A 16254-nucleotide genomic window follows, 5' to 3' on the forward strand; every position below is an offset into this window, starting at 1 on the left:
CCTCCATCCCTTCCCTCCAGCCCCCACAAAGGGCAAGGGCCAGACACGTGGGCTGGCGGGGAGAGGCGGAGGTTACACCAAGGCGGAGGTGCAAATGGTCGGGGGCGGGGCCTTATTTGCATGGACGGCGCGCGGCCGCCAATCCGGACAGGCGGAGCGACAGCCCGCGCGCCTTTTGGGGGCGGACTGACAGCCCCGTGGCCCTATGGGAGGCGGGTCCTGCGGCCGGCGGGGGTGGGACGGCGCCGGGCGCTGCCCGGGGGATTCGGGCCGGTTCGCGGGCGCTGCCAGTCTCGGGCGGCGGCGTCCGGCGCGCGGGTGGCCTGCAGGGCGGGCTGAGGGGCAGCGGCTCGCGGGCTAGGCGGAGAGAGACAGAGCAGACGAACAACCGCGGCGACAGGTACTGGCTCCATGGCCGCAGGGATGGGGAGTGTGGTCGCTAAGCCCAGGGAGCCGAATTCCCTGCTTCGCGGTCCGGCCGCCGCTGCGCCGCCTCCCCGCCCCCTCACGCGGCTCCCCAGCCCGGGAGCGGCGCGTCGGGGCCAGGGGGGCCTGGGGAGCCCCCAGACGGGCGCGCTGGAGGCCCCTAGCTCCGCTGCGGGGCTCCTCTACGTCCCGCCGGGCCGCGGGGCAGGGGCTCCCTCCTGGAGGCGCGGAGCCGGCGGCTCCTGGAGCGGCTCCCCGCCCCCCGCCGCGCTTTCTCTCTCGGAGGCGAGGCCGGTCGCGCCCGCTGGTCCTCACCCGGCTTTTGTTTCCCTCCCGGGGTGACAGGTCACGGCTCCCGTCCGCGGCCCCCGACTCGCCCGAGGCCCGGCGCCCGTGACCGCGGCAGCCCGGAGCAGACGGCGGGACCGGCGGAGAGCCGGGAGGCGCGTGAACAGCAGCTGCCGCGGGCGGGAGAGAAACTTCGCTTTCCGGGGCCCGGGCGGCGGGAGAAGTGGAGCCGGGGTGAGCCGTGCACCGGGACGCCGCGGGCGCGATGGAGCCGCGCTCACCTGGCGGGCCAGCCGAGAGTGAGGATAACGGAGCGTCCCGTCGCCGCCGTCCTGGCTTTCGGTTTGCGCTCCCCGGGCGGTGGGTGTGGATGCGCGTTCACCGTCTTCACCTGCCGCCCAGGGACCAGTGACTGGGAACAGCATCCCCGCTCTCGGCCGCTCGTAGAGGGTGCGGGTGCGGCGGCGTTCTAACAGGTGATAATCCTAGTGCCAGGTGAAAGCCAGTGAAAAGTTGTTTCAGAGCTCAGTATTCAGTTCACTCTGGGACGTTATAACGCCTTCTCCCTTAATGATTTCTAAAAAGGTGTGCTGGCCGCAGTATAGTAGTCAAAACTAGTATTGATTGGGGAAAAAAAAAGGTGGGGGGCGGGTGTTGTCAGCGTGTAGATTGCCTTCTTTCCATTGACTTGCCGGGAGGAACATCTTTGTAAAAATCGGTTTCTGCAGTGGTGGCGAAAGCATGCATAGTAAGGTACAGGTTGTAAATGGAGAATGCAGAACTCTAGATATCCTTCACTGTGGTTCAGGGTAGCGTGTACAACGTTTGGCCGCCATTCAGTAAATTCTTCATGAAGCAGTTTGAGCTCGTGGTTTTGGATTTACTTTACAGGAGTGGAATAAGGCTTAGCGTTGAATGGGAGCTTTCTTTGCCTCTCTGAGGGCTCACAGGAGTGTTTCTTTTCATTGTCTTACCGTTTTGTTAGATTTTAGACAAGGGAAAAGTTAAGGCATATTTTGGTTCAGTATTTTGAGTAGTCTGTGGGAATTCTCCCGCACCACACCCCCCGCCCCGCATAAGAGTTTTTTTTTTTTTCCCCAAGGATAGAGTTGAAAAACTTCTTATTCTTGTGGGAAATTTTTATTTGTTATACGTTTCACTTATTTTCTGTTTCTCTCTCTCCCATCTGACCTCACTTAACAATCTACAGTTATGGCCCTGACCAATTTAGGGCATCTATAGAAAAAAAAGTTTTAAAATAATGTATAATTACTTTAAAATATATTATGAAGGTTATTAATAACATTCATTTGTGAGGAGCAGTTGATTTAGATTACTCAGTTATTTTCTTCTAATGTGTCTTTTTATATCTATGCTGGGTATGATTTGTACTTAAGAGATGTAAGTTTAACTTCTTAAGGACCGTTATTTTAATTATGGTACTTTATTAGTGTTTCATTGAATAGTAATTTTAGTTACTTACGTAGCTAATTAGTAACACCTTTTAAAGGTGAACTCTTTAACCAATAGTCTAGTTGTGACTACTTGGGATTTAAAAAAAATCAAAGATGGACTTTATAAAATGTTTTATTTCTCTAAAACAACAGGCTTATATGCTGTGAGGTCTTTGTCTTTACAATATTTAACAAAACAAGTGTGTTTCTGAATCTTCAATTTTTTAGTGATGGGAATTTTGGGTGAATTTCTTTTTTAAAACATGATTTTAACCAGTTCAACATGAACATTATAAAATATTGGACTAGGCAACTAGTGAAATCTTCAATTTTCCGTTTATCCTTGGATTGGAAAAGGATACATATTTTAGGTTGTTTTGTTTCCTAAAGGCTTCTTACCTTAGAACCAGTCTAGAGAAGGAAGAGCATCCTCTTTCTCTAGCTGTAGAAGAAGTTATTACTGTTGAAAGCTGAGTTGGCTTTTTGATGTTTAGTGAAGGTAGATTGTTTGAACAGTGACTCCTGCAGAGTGGGTTTTATTATGTATAAGTAGTTCTAAGGAATCTTATGAGACTGGGGTTATGGGTGATGTCCTTTAAAGTGTATAGGAATATATTAGTTTAGGACAATTATGGGTAATTGTCCTTAAAAGTGTATAGGAATATATTAGTTTAACTACTATGTGTAATTAGAAATTTTATAGTCATTATCCTATAATGATGCTTAAATATACCACATATCATAAATTAAAGCTATATTCCTTAGTTTTATTTACGTAAAGCATATTTGGGGAACTTTAACTATGGAAGTGCCCTTTAATTAAAAGACCATTTTCAAATTCAGTTTTTACATATTTTAATTACTGATTGTTGTCCACTTTAACTTGCGGTAGAGCATATCATAAAATTATCAACCACATTACAGCTTCAAAATTAAGCATAAGTTGAATTCTTGCATCTACACAATAAATGTTGGGAGTGTTTTTAAGTCACTGACCCTCAGGTGTGGCTCCTTTTTAGTTTGGGGGTGGGCAAATATTTTTGAATGAATAAAGCTACAAAAGAACAGGGACACATATTAAACAAGCTAAATTTGAGGGTAGATCACATGATACTGTTAGACATTAATACTGCTTTATTTAACAGTAGTATGCATGCTGTATCTGTGATTAAGAATATTTTCTGTAGGCCTTTAATATAATTTTCAACAATTCCTAACAAAGAATCTATATTGTATATATTTTGGCACACTAAATTCTGTAATTATTTTATGCTGAACAATTAAATATTTTATACATTTTATAATTCTGAGACTGTGTGAACTTTCTAACCTAGCTGATTAGTAATTAGATTTTGTTTTTTCATTGCTTCACATTCTGAATTTTTTTACAGCGCATTTTTAACTTCTGACATTATGTCCCCAAAAGTGTAAGGAAAATTACATCTACACTCACCAGAGATTAGGTGGACGTTGGTACGTAAATCACGTAACTATTGATTTAAAAACAGTAGCCACGGGACTTACCTTGGTGGCGCAGTGGTTAAGAATCTGCCTAAAAAAAAAAAAAAAGAATCTGCCGGCCAATGCAGGGCACACGGGTTCGAGCCCTGGTCCGGGAATATCCCACATGCTGGGGAGCAACTAAGCCTGTGCGCCACAACTACTGAGCTGCACTCTACAGCCCACGAGCCACAACTACTGAAGCCCGCACACCTAGAGCCCATGCTTCGCAACAAGAGAAGCCACCGCAGTGAGAAGCCCGCACACCGCAGCTGGAGAGAGCCCACGCCCAGCAACGAAGACCCAACGCAGCCAAAAATAAATAAATAAATTTATTTTTAAAAAAAAAATATATATGGTACATTTGAATTGTATGGTCTTGAAATTGTTCATTGTTTGGAAGGAAGAATAAAAGATGGAGAAAAATCAAAGGCTAGAAGAGGTTTTTTTTTTCCCTTTTGTAGTTGCAAACCCTTCCTGAAGCAGATGATGGTAAATTTCTGGAACCGTTTGTAGTGTTCAGCCTCAGTCTTGGCAATTTATGTATGATGTTAAATAAGGAGCCATTCCTAGTTCCCTGAAAATGATCATCTGATTATCAAAAACAGGGCTGGGAATTTCAAATTGATCTCATCAAAAATCAGATTTGTGTGTATGTTTCTCAGTGTTCTATCTCTGGAAATTAAAGATCCTCCTCTACTGTCTGCCGAAAATTACACACAGAATTAGAAGGTTAGAATGTCTCTATCACAGACTTAATGCTGTAGTAAGATACTTTTTGGAACAGAAAACATCCTAGCCTTTTTCAGAATATACAGTGTTCTGAATGAGGATGAAATGGTCTTTACCCATGTTAAACATTAGCCAATGGAATTATTTCCATGTTTCTAACTTTTTAAAAAAGCAAGACAGTAGAATAGAATATTGACAGATTTTGGATTTGGCGCCTAGCATAAAAAATTATTACATGGTGGATGGTAATATTTAATGTTTTGAAATTCTAGTTTGAGAAGGGGATTTGTTATGAGAAGAAGGGTATTTCATTGAAGCAAAACAGGGTAATTTACATGGAAAGAAATTTGTTTCTCTTTTGAATTAGTCTTAGGTTAAAACATAATACTTATTAAGAAAAATTGAAATGTCATCTTTCCTATCTTAAATTTACTTGCACTATGAACTTTATAAGGTCTTTTTTTAAAAAATGAATTTATTTGTTTATTTTTGTCTGAGCTGGGTCTTTGTTGCTGTGCGCGGGCTTTCTTTAGTTGCGGCGAGCCGGGGCTACTCTTCGTTGCGGCACGCCAAGGGCTTCTCATTGCTGTGGCTTCTCTTGTTGCAGAGCACAGGCTCTAGGCACCGCGGGCTTCAGTAGTTGTGGCTCGCAGGCTTTAAAGCGTAGGCTCAGTAGTTGTGGCGCACGGGCTTAGTTGCTCCGTGGCATGTGGGATCTTCCCGGACCAGGGCTCGAACCCATGTCCCTGGCATTGGCAGGTGGATTCTTAACCACTGTGCCACCAGGGAAGCCCTATAAGTTCTTTTAAAATATCTTTGTTGGTCCTAGGTGGACCTCTCAGAATCCATTTGTAGAGACACACACACATATATATATATACACACACACATAAATATATACACACAGGTAGATAAAGTATCTATGCTATATATATTTGCATTATATATGTAACTGTATGTTTGTTATATGTATATATATAAATCCATCTATCTATACTGTGTGACTTCACAGGCTTATTTATATGTGAAACCTTTTTTTTTAAATGAAATCTTGCTACACCAAGAGGAATAAAGTACATGTACACAGAAAGACTGATAAAAATGTTCATAGCAGCTTTTTCACAATAGTAATGAACTAATGATTCATACTGTGACATAGATGAATCTCAGAAATATTATTCAGAGCAAGAGAAGCCAAACACAAGTATGTACTATAAGATGCCATTTATAAAAAATATGGGAACAGGCCAGATTTAGGTATGGTGATAGAAATCAGAACAATGGTTTCTGGGTAAGGGCTGTGGATGACTGGAAAGGGGCAAAAAGGAACTTTTTAGGGTAATGGAAATATTCTATAACTTGATTTGGGAATCAAGCTATGGAATTCAAGTGTACACCTTTGGGGTAAGTTTTCATTTTCATGTAATTTTTAACTTACAGAACAGTTGCAAGACCAGTACGAGGAACTTCCAGATTCACCAACTGTTGGTGTATACATTTGCTCACATTTACCCAGCTGAATACTTAAGATCCGTGCATTTTATGGTATGTAACTTTTACTTTCATAAGGAAAAAAAACTATAAAAATTTGTTGAAGATGAGGAGAATGACCCTGTTATCTGAAAAAAGTGAAATACCTCAATTTGAAATTAAGCAGTGCTTTAATAATGATGTAGGAGAAGAGAATTACTGACAGTCTTTTGTCTCTACATATATGTATCTATGCTGCTTCTCTTTGAAGTTTCATGGCAGCATATTTCTGTTAGAAGAGACAAGATCCTGAAAATAATTCAAGGCCAACTGCCAGCCAGGAAACTGTGCTTTATTTTGTTATCCTGTGTCAGTCACCTAGGGAATGAGACTGATACCTAGCGATAGCTTCCTGGGAATTGATAATTCCTGTTAAGAGAGTTGCACACCTTCAGTGTGCTAGGTTTTGCACAAACGTGCAGTCCTTACTGTCCTGGAACTCAACAGACAAAGAAGAGGCAAACAAAGCTGGTTGTCATTTGTGGGTGGTATTTATAGTAGGGGGAAGGATTGGTGCTTGTAAACCATATAAACTAATCTTGATCGTAGGTTAAGTGGTAAATCTAAGGTGGTGAATTTGATGCTCACTGTTAGTTTAAACTGTAATTTAAATAGGTTTAATTTAAAGCAAATCACTCTACAGCAGCCCTAAAACTATGTCAGTTGTTTAAAACGTTCAGCTTTTTTTCTCGACTTACTATTTTATATAATCTTAAATATGTGTTCTTCACAATTTAGGATTGGGCATTATTTATGGATATTCATTTTTTAATCAGTTTTTTGCATCCACATAAGAAATTTGTTTATTTGGTTATTTACTAGAGTGGAATATGATTTGAAGTAACAGAATGACTAGCCAGCAGTTTCAGCAAATTAATCATTGATAACTGGGGATGAACATTTATGTTGCCTTTACTAACAAAAACCATACATTTATATGGTCTATATATTTTTCTTTAACAAATATAAGTTCTTTGAAGAGAAAAATGACAAATGTCCAACTCAACCAACATGGATAAAAGGAGGACTTTCTCCATTTAATGAACATATTCATGTTCCTCTGAAATGACAGGGCCTTATCTCCCTTTCATACACAGTAAATTTCATTGGTCTATTGAGCATGAATAAAACATTATTTGAAAAGTTTTTAGAATTTTGTTTTGAGTTGTCAAACCCTAACTGCAGATAGAACTTTAAAAATATCTGTAGGTAGCCTTTTTTTTAGACTTTTTTATTATAAAAGTTTTAAACATATCCAGAACTGGAGAGAATAATAATGAACCTCCATATACCCATTCTTCAGATTTATTAATTATCAGCATTTTGGTTAGTGTGCTTTTAAAAACTGATACATTCTCACAAATATTGTAAAATAGTAGTGGTATTAGTGTACCAGATTTTTTCTCTCAATTTTTTTCAAAAGTTTCGTTGTAAATAGAGAAATCTGAAAAGCAGTGTGTTTTAACTCAGAGACTTAACTTTGGACAATCAGTAATTATGAAACTATTTTTATTCTAAATTCCTTTCTGTCAATTCATAGCCTGGAAAAGAAAGATAAATTTTTTAGCCTTTTATTTATAATAAATTAGTCCAAATATTCTAATCTATAGAATAAGGTAGTACTGTTCATCTGGTAAGTTAGATTATCTTCAAAGTGTAGTGTCTGAGGAATGCTGTTGTCTAAATGTTTTGCTGTTACTTTCTCTTTCTCTAAAAACTCAGTCATTGCTGTGCTTTTTTAGGCTCCAAATGTATATCTTATGTCTAAACTCCAGGCCTTGCAAAACTGAGGCCCAAATTTTCACTTATGTCTTGAAACTAAATATGTTTAAATACCATCTCTGTAGCAACTGCACACCAACACCCCCTCTCTCCACCCCCAGTCAAAACGCTTCTCTTCCTGACTTTCCTCTTTAGCTGTTTGTGACACCATTATTCTTACTGGTCATTTTTTACTCTTCCTTTGCTTCTTAAGGTCAGTGAGCCACTAAATCACTTTGTTTTTAAATGTCTTTTTATCTTTTCGTCCTTTTTCATTTCCACTCCAGTTGTCCTAATTTGGGTAACATGTTAGCAGGAAGTTATCCCTAATCTATAATGAACTTCATACATATCAAAATTAAGATATGTTCCTAAAGTAAAATAGGGCATTTTCTTCCCTTTCAGAGAAGGCTTCAGTCAGTCTTATAAGCAAACACATAATTTTTAAGGGCTAGGAAATCATTATATTTAAACCAAGGTGATAGAGACGATTTCCAAATCACTCAGCTCTAATAACCTTGTGAACGATGGCCAGCAGGGCCCACAGTTTATCAAGGGATATAGGCAGCAGACTTTCTTGGACCACAGAAATAGCCCAGAATGAGTTCCTTCCAGCAGAATATCTGCAGGTGCTTTGCAGTGGGGGAAATACTGAGTGTATATAACACACTTTCAGGACTTCTTGTGTTTTTATGGTAAAAATAAAGATCTGTGGGTTTACCCCAAAACCCTTCTATTCCTTGTGGCATATTTCCTGACCAAGATAGTTCTTATCAAAAAGCCATTGTGCCGAAAGTGACACGATACTCTTACCTCATTACTTTCCCTTCTTTTTACAGGCTCCTAGAATTGATGGTTGTCAGAAAGATAGGAACCTGAGGTTAGTTGGGAAGATATTAAATAGAAATGGGAAAATAAGTGATATCCATTCTACTTCCCACTAGCAGTCGTCCACCCTCCAGTGGTCTTGGGCCTGAGTCCTTGACAGATGGATTGTAGCTTATCAACTTGCCTTGCTTTTGGTCAGCTTATGGAGCTCTTTCTTCTTTCCGCTCTTCTGGGAAATGTTTGAATTTCTTCCTTGTAGAAATCAAGACCCAATTTAAGATTACTGACTTTGGGGATAAGAGAATAAAATTTGATATTGTTTTAGATAATCCAGAATACCTGATTATTTTCTTCTATGAGAAGTAGGAATAATATGGGGATTCTGAGATACTTATGCAGAAATTAATTTAATAGTTATTACAAGTGGAAAACGGAAGAGAAAATTACACCGTTTCTAGGAAGCCTAGTATAGTAGGCATAGACAGGGGTGAGATTCAGGAGTGTTGCTACATGATCTTGGGAAAGTTAAAGTTACTTAACCTTACTGAGCCTTATATTAATTGTAAAATGAATGGGTTGGATTAGATAGTGATCTAAGGTCTTTTTGCAGCTCTGAAATTCTAAAATGAGTGGTTTTTCAGGGGAAAAACTCCTGATTTATATACTGTTCCTGGTTAATGATTTTTTCAGTAATTGTTTCACCTACATATTTTTCTGTTTCCATTAGAAGTTAGGAAAAAATTAAAGGAGTCAGCATTCGCAAAATGAATTAGATTTTAGCGTTTTCATTTATCTACATCTCTCTACTGGATTTATTCTGGACTCAACTTTCACCTTCTATTTGTGTCCACTTTCCTGCTTTTCTTGCTTTTTCTTTGCTATACAGTGTGACTTTCATCTCCCTCTTTTTGCTGCTTCTCCTTGCTACTGGTTTTTTCTAGCTGTCCATTGCCCATATTTCATTATGGACATGGAATTCGCCAAATAGACCCTTGAGTCTGAGCTACTGATAAATTAAATTTAGACATCCTAGTAGTTGTCAGGATTAGTGGGATCCTTCTACTCGATAATACAGAAACTAGAGAGATTAGTCCTAGGGTAGAGAGAGTGGGGGAAGCCTGAAGGGAGAAGGAAGGGGATGGAAGAGTTTCCAAGGATTATTTAGATATTTTGATTTAAAATATAAGTTAAAATCTTCCTTAAGTTTTGATGATGGTGGCTCTGCCTGTGATATCAAAGTTTGATCCTGAAGTCTTAGTGCACTGTGAGTTTCATCAGGGCAGCAGCTGTGCCTCTAATTCTGAATCCTTGGTGTTCAGCATAGTGCTGCAGAGTAGTGAAAGTTGAACTGAGTTGTTGTTAGGACTGCTTCTTTCTTCAGGGTGTTTTGTGGTTGGCTGGAGATTAAGATTCTGGTTAGACCCTTAAGTAAGACTGTCACCACCACTTTGTGATATGGGACAAGATATGTAGCTTCTCTCTAAGTTCAGTTTCCTCATCTATAATAATAGGAGGTGCAGGCAGTATTAATACCTACCGAAGGGTTGTGAGGAATAAATGAGACAATACATATAAAGTACTTAGCCCAGAACCTGGCATATGTCTTCAATAAATATTAAATGCTATTATAGTTTCATTAATAAGCACTTTTGTGTTCCAGATAATAAGTTGTGTTAGGTTCTAAGTAGTGTTGTTACAGAATAAATAAGACAAGATCCTGTCCTTAGAAAAGATATAACATGTGCACAAAAGATAAATAACAACCTAGGTCTTGTGGTAAGTGACAAAGGAGTGGTTTACTTAAGGTCTCAAGAGGCAGGAATAATTGCTAAGCAGGTGAGAACTTCAGGAAGGTGACAGAACTCCACCTAAGCCTTGTAGGACTAGTTAGCAAGTTAGGAGGACAGGCTCCTTGGAACCAGTTTGCCTGTGTTGGTATCCTGACTCTGCTACTGTGTAATCTTTAGCAAGTTACTTGACCTTCTTCCTAGGATTGTTGAGAGAATTAAATGAGTTTATACATGTCAAGTGCTTAGAATGGTGCCTCAAACATGGTTAGAGCATGATAAATTGTTATTATAAATTGGAAGAAGGGAGAAAGCATTTGACAGAACACTGAGTGACAGTGAAGGGGAGATTTCATAGGTTTGTCTGAAATGATGAAGCCAAATGGACTGGAGGGAATAACCTGTTGGAAAATAGTGAGTGATTATGTTAGGGCAGAATTATGAATGATTAAGCCAGGGAGTATGGCATCTTTTCCATATGTACTGGGGGAACTTGGGAAGATTTCTTGGGTTATTTGTAAAGCATTGTTGTGTGTTACAAATAACATTTCTAAGTCTGTATCTCTAGCACTTCTCACTATCTTTCCTGATGTCATATAACTGAAACTACTATCATACTAATTTTGACAATGAAGCTCATGATCCTCTATTCTGAACCATTATGCCTCTTTAATTTGTCCATTTGTTTTTGTAAACATGTATTTTGGGCTTTCTCTTTTTCTCTCCATATTCTAGTTGTTTACATAATTCTTATTCCTTTTCTCCAGAGTTAAGTGGGTTTCTGCTATTTACCTCTCTGTCCTCAAAAATCCCAGTCTAGATCCTAAATCACCGAAGTCATAAAGTAGAAAGGGCCAGGGAGAGGGAAAAAGGGGGAGGAAGGTAGGGAAGTATGCTCTAGTCCAGCAGTCTTATTGTACAGATGAGGACGTTGAGGTCCAGAGGAAGTAACGTCAGGATCCACAGCTAATTAATTAGTGGCCTGTACCTTTCAGAGCTAAACTAGGGCTGCTTTTTTACTGTCGTCCTAGTATGACTCTTAACCATCTGGGTGGGAATTACAGTAGTATTACCAATAATCTTTCTACTAACGGCTGTCAAACACCAAGGTAAGAAATAATTTTACTGCCAGGAATAATGTGGTAATAATTCACTCTATTCTTAATGAGAAGCCCATGATCACACTTCTTGGACAGGCATTACTATTCTTAAAGTAATATTTAAAACCAAGGCTCCAGGGCTTCCCTGGTAGTGCAGTAGTTAAGAATCTGCCTGCCAATGCAGGGGACACGGGTTCGATCCCTGGTTTGGGAAGATCCCACATGCCACGGAGCAGCTAAGCCTGTGCGCCACAACTAATGAGCCTGCGCTCTAGAGCCTGTGAGCCACAATTACTGAAGCCTGTGCACCTACAGCCCGTGTTCTGCAACAAGAGAAGCCACCGCAATGAGAAGCCTGCGCACTGCAAGGAAGAGTAGCCCCTGCGCACCGCAACTAAAGGAAACCCGCGCGCAGCAACGAAGACCCAAGGCAGCCAAAAATAAATAAAATAAATTTATTAAAAAAAAAAAATTAAAAAATAAAACCAAGGCTCCAAAATCTTCTTTAGGAACAAAAGGGTTCCTTTCTTTTATTTTTAGAGTTGGAAATTATAAATATAATAGTGTTGTAAACATAACTATCATTCTCAAAAAAAAGTGGACTTCTGTTTCTGTCATGGTGGAACACAGGTTCTTTTACAGAGTGATTGATAGTCCAGTAAGATTAGCATGAAAAGTTGGGAACTATTGTACTTTCACCTCACAGTCCCCAGCCGTGTACTTCTACTAGTACAGTAGTTTCTAAGTTTACAGTCTTCTTTCGTCTCTTACATTTTACCATATGCCACACATAATGGTGAGAAACTTATTTAAGCATTGTTTTCTTCTATATTGTTTTCCTACCTAAATGCAATGTGATCGAATGTCTTTTATAAAGCCCTAAGCTTAGTGTCTGGATACTCTAGTTGCTCAATAAATACTCCCTTCCCTTTTTACAGAGCACGTAATTTTTTCTCATTAATGTCAGTTCCTCATCTCCAAATCACTGTCACACTACTTTTCTTCCCTTGAAATGTCTTGTTTTAAATTTGACAAGATGCTGTCCTTGCATTTTGAAAATTTGTGTGACGTACAAATACGTTTTAGTCACTTTAAGCATAATTTTGTCATAAAATTATTTCACAGCTAGTTATCTTTTCAGGTTCTGTATTCTTTCCCATGATTAAAGAAAGAAAAAGTGGCATGGGTTACATAAAAATACCCTAGACCTCTCTGCTCATCCTGCCATATTCCTTAAAAAAAAAAAAGAAAAACTTCTAACTGGATTCATTTTTACTGAAATACTAATTTTTCTTTATCATTTTCAAACACCGTGAAGTTGAATTGTATAATACACAAATATATATACAAAAGAATTTTTTCCATGTCCTCAGTGCTTTGTATCAGATCACTTAGTTGTATTTCCCATGGTTTGGTTTCTTTTTCCTGTCTTCATTTTTCTGAAGGGAGAAGGGATTTTTTTTCTCTCTTATGATCTGTGACTTGTTTTGTATTTAGATGATTACTCTTTATAACAAATTTTAACTTCTATTTGTGCTATTAGGGGGGAAGAGAAATGCTTCAAAATTAAATTTTAGATTTCTTTTTTGAGGGCTGTGTGTGTGTGTGTGTGTGTGTGTTTCTCTCAGCCCCTTCAGATAATATATAGGAATTTGTTTCTGTTTTTAAATCTTTTTTATGTTGAACTGTTTTATTGTTGTTTGAAAGAAGTCTGTTAAGCTATATTTTATGAGTGGTTACTAGCCTTTCCTTGTAAATTTATATAGTAATAGTACTATAAATTCTACGCTATATAACTATATGTTATATATACTATATATAATACTGCATTATATATGTTATATATATAGCATAAATATAGTATATATTAATACTATGCTGTATATAGTATATAATAATACTATATAAATTATATAGTAATTTATATAGTAATACATTTTGCTGTTAACTTCATCCTTAGAATATTAATTTTTTTGTAATTTGACTTATTTGGGTATGTCTTGCAATTCTCATATGTTGAGAGAGAAAGGAACAATTGGTTTTTGTAACTCTTATATAAATTATTTGGCTGTCTTCTTCCATTTATTATCATTTTCTTTTTTTAAATTTATGGCTTCTAAAAGTGAAGAGCTTTAATATTATGCATTCTTGTAGACCGTAGTCTTTATTACAAAATGTGTTCATTTCTCTTTTCCATGTTTAATATGACTATGCTTAGGTTTTCTGTTTAATTCATGGTATATTTTTGTTTAGTTTTCGGCTGGATTTGTCAGTTTGGGTTGTAGTTTCTTTTCATCTTCGTGTTGTTTTTGTTCATTTTCTTAATATCTCATTTTATCTCCACTTAAACTTTTTGGTATTACCATATACTGAATATTTTAATATGTGTGTGTGTCTGTAGTTTCTAAACAAGTGTGACCGAGTTTCCCTCTTTTCTTAAGATTCCTAGGCTATTTAAATATTTTTATACCTGTTGTCTATTTTGCATCTAAAATGCTGATAACAGTAAGTAAGATTTCAGTACACTTTATGTGAGTTAATTTTTTATGACAATCTAGCTTTGCCAGACCAATTTTGTTAGTAAATTAAAAACATTTAAAAATTACTAATCCTCCTAATCTAGTGTCCCTCATTTAGTAATTTGTTTTGATCCTTGTGTCATTTTATGAGTCTTTTATTTGGAAGACTTGCCAGTGACTTCTAAAAGTGAATCATGAATTATGTGAAACAATTAACTTTGAAAGGGGAAAATAAATATACATTTTAGGACCTACATTTTATATAAATTGTTTTTTTTTTTTTTTTTTTTTCCTGCGGTATGTGGGCCTCTCACTGTTGCGGCCTCTCCCGTTGCGGAGCACAGGCTCCGGACGCGCAGGCTCAGCGGCCATGGCTCACGGGCCCAGCCGCTCCACCGCATGTGGGATCCTCGCGGACCGGGGCACGAACCCATGTCCCCTGCATTGGTAGGCGGACTCTCAACCACTGCGCCACCAGGGAAGCCCCATTTTATATAAATTGGATTAACAGATTATTCAGTGATGTAAAGATATCTTTTAAATTGTTTCTTTATACTCTCTATTCATTGAAAAGATTTGATAGATTGTAATTAAAACTAAAAAGGCAAGAAACATTAAAAACAAAGTCAGAAATTAAGCATAAATCACTTGAGAAATAATGAGCAGGATGAGGGAGTGGAAAGAAATCTTTACAGTAATAATCTGAGGCAAAATATTTTCTGTATTTGAACATTAAATTTAGCTCTGAGCTTCCTGGCAAGCAGGAGAAAAAAGGAAACAGGATGGGTTTCACAGTTATTGTCTGATAAAGAAAGCTTATCAGTTTTTCATGGGAGAGAAACTTTTTCTGAGTTCTAAGTTATAAAAGGAGGTTATGTGAATTCTTAATAAGGAATATAATTTATATTTCCATTTTATAGCTTAATTCCTGCTATTGCTGTGTTAGCTGTGATATACCATTTATATGCACTGTAGTTATATTTGGTCATATTAAGTTCACATCCACTGTTGTCAGGAGTGGAAATACCATGGCTAGGGTGTGTTTATGTATTGCCTCTAGAATTGTAACCATTGACGAACAGGAAACTGAAAGCTAAAAGTTCAGGAAATGTATTGTATTTAGACTTTGTGGAAAAAATATATATGATACTTAACTATTGAAATCCATGGCTGTTTGAAGACTGAAAAATTTATGTGTGCATTTGGTTAGAGAATAATATTATGGATTCTTATAACAATGCTGTCAGATGCTTAAATATGATAATAAATACAGTATGCACATTGTGTGCCAGGAAAATTGTGCAATGCTAGAAAAAATGCAATGGATTATAATATGTGTTCAGCTATACTCTCAAGAAATAAAACAGCTGGCACAGCAGTTGAATTCTTCAAGGATATCTTATTTTCAGAGAATTACAGAGCTTTGGTTTTAGTTTTAGTTCCAGGGAAGGAGAGGTCCCTGTTTTACAAGACAGTCCATTTCACTCTTAGGAAATTCTAATGGTTAAGTTTTATTTTCTCATATTGCATTGAAGTTTGTTCCCCTGTAATTTATTAATATACTCTATAGTTTTCTTAGTGTTGAAAGGAAAATGGTTAACTGATAAAAATTATTATTTTTTTTTAATAAAGGCGATTTAAAAAATTTATTTATTTATTTATTTATTTTGGCTGCTCCGGGTCTTAGTCGTGGCACGTGGGATCTAGTTCTCCGACCAGGGATCGAACCTGGGCCCCCCTGCATTGCGAGCATGGAGTCCTACCCACTGGACCACCAGGGAAGTCCCGATAAAAATTATTTTAAAAGTTAAATATATTTCAAATGCTTGGGTTTGGGGTTTTGTTTGTTTGTTTTAGGATTGTGGCATTTTAGGTGCCTCATGAAATACTACCTGTAGGAGCTTTATTTTTGAAGTTGTTTAAAAGATTTCTGTCAGAGGATAAGTGATTAACATATATGCTGCGTAACCTGTATTTTCTTACTGTTTCTGTACTTAGCTATTTTAACAGGATGTGATTTATACGGTTTCAACATTCTTTGAGACAGCATCAAGTTTTAATAGCCTTTTAGAAATGGGAATTTTCTAATATTGTATTTTTGTTGCTGTTCTGTTTCAACAAAAGCGATCAGTTATGACTGTTTTCACTGCCAGTTTTGTGATTTGAAGTTATAGTCACACAAAATATTCAGGGACCACATTAAATGAGAATTCTATTTATTACAAAGTTCTTTTAGGAAATTTAGCTGTATTATATGTCAGCACTTAATAATCATTTGAATAGCCTCATTAAAATTAGCCTCTTTTCAGGATTGATTTGGATTTGGATC

The 16254-nt window shown here is 38.1% G+C and overlaps 1 protein-coding gene across 10 annotated transcripts in view; it reads left to right on the plus strand.

Annotated features, from left to right (window-relative positions):
* The first annotated feature begins 252 nt into the window (after nucleotides 1-252).
* FKBP5 (FKBP prolyl isomerase 5) overlaps nucleotides 253-16254 on the plus strand; it is a 98822-nt gene continuing 82820 nt past the window's right edge. For 6 of the 10 annotated variants that reach the window (XM_060021944.1, XM_060021942.1, XM_060021939.1 and 3 more), the window contains exons 1-3: nucleotides 253-400; nucleotides 772-1190; nucleotides 5841-5945. The gene's annotated coding sequence lies outside the window, so the exon portion shown is untranslated. The remainder of the gene's footprint in view (nucleotides 401-771; nucleotides 1191-5840; nucleotides 5946-16254) is intronic. The other 4 variants (XM_060021946.1, XM_060021940.1, XM_060021947.1 and 1 more) reach the window with 4 other exon arrangements.

The sequence above is a fragment of the Delphinus delphis genome, chromosome 10 (genome assembly GCF_949987515.2).
Source record: "Delphinus delphis chromosome 10, mDelDel1.2, whole genome shotgun sequence".
Lineage (NCBI taxonomy): Eukaryota > Metazoa > Chordata > Mammalia > Artiodactyla > Delphinidae > Delphinus > Delphinus delphis.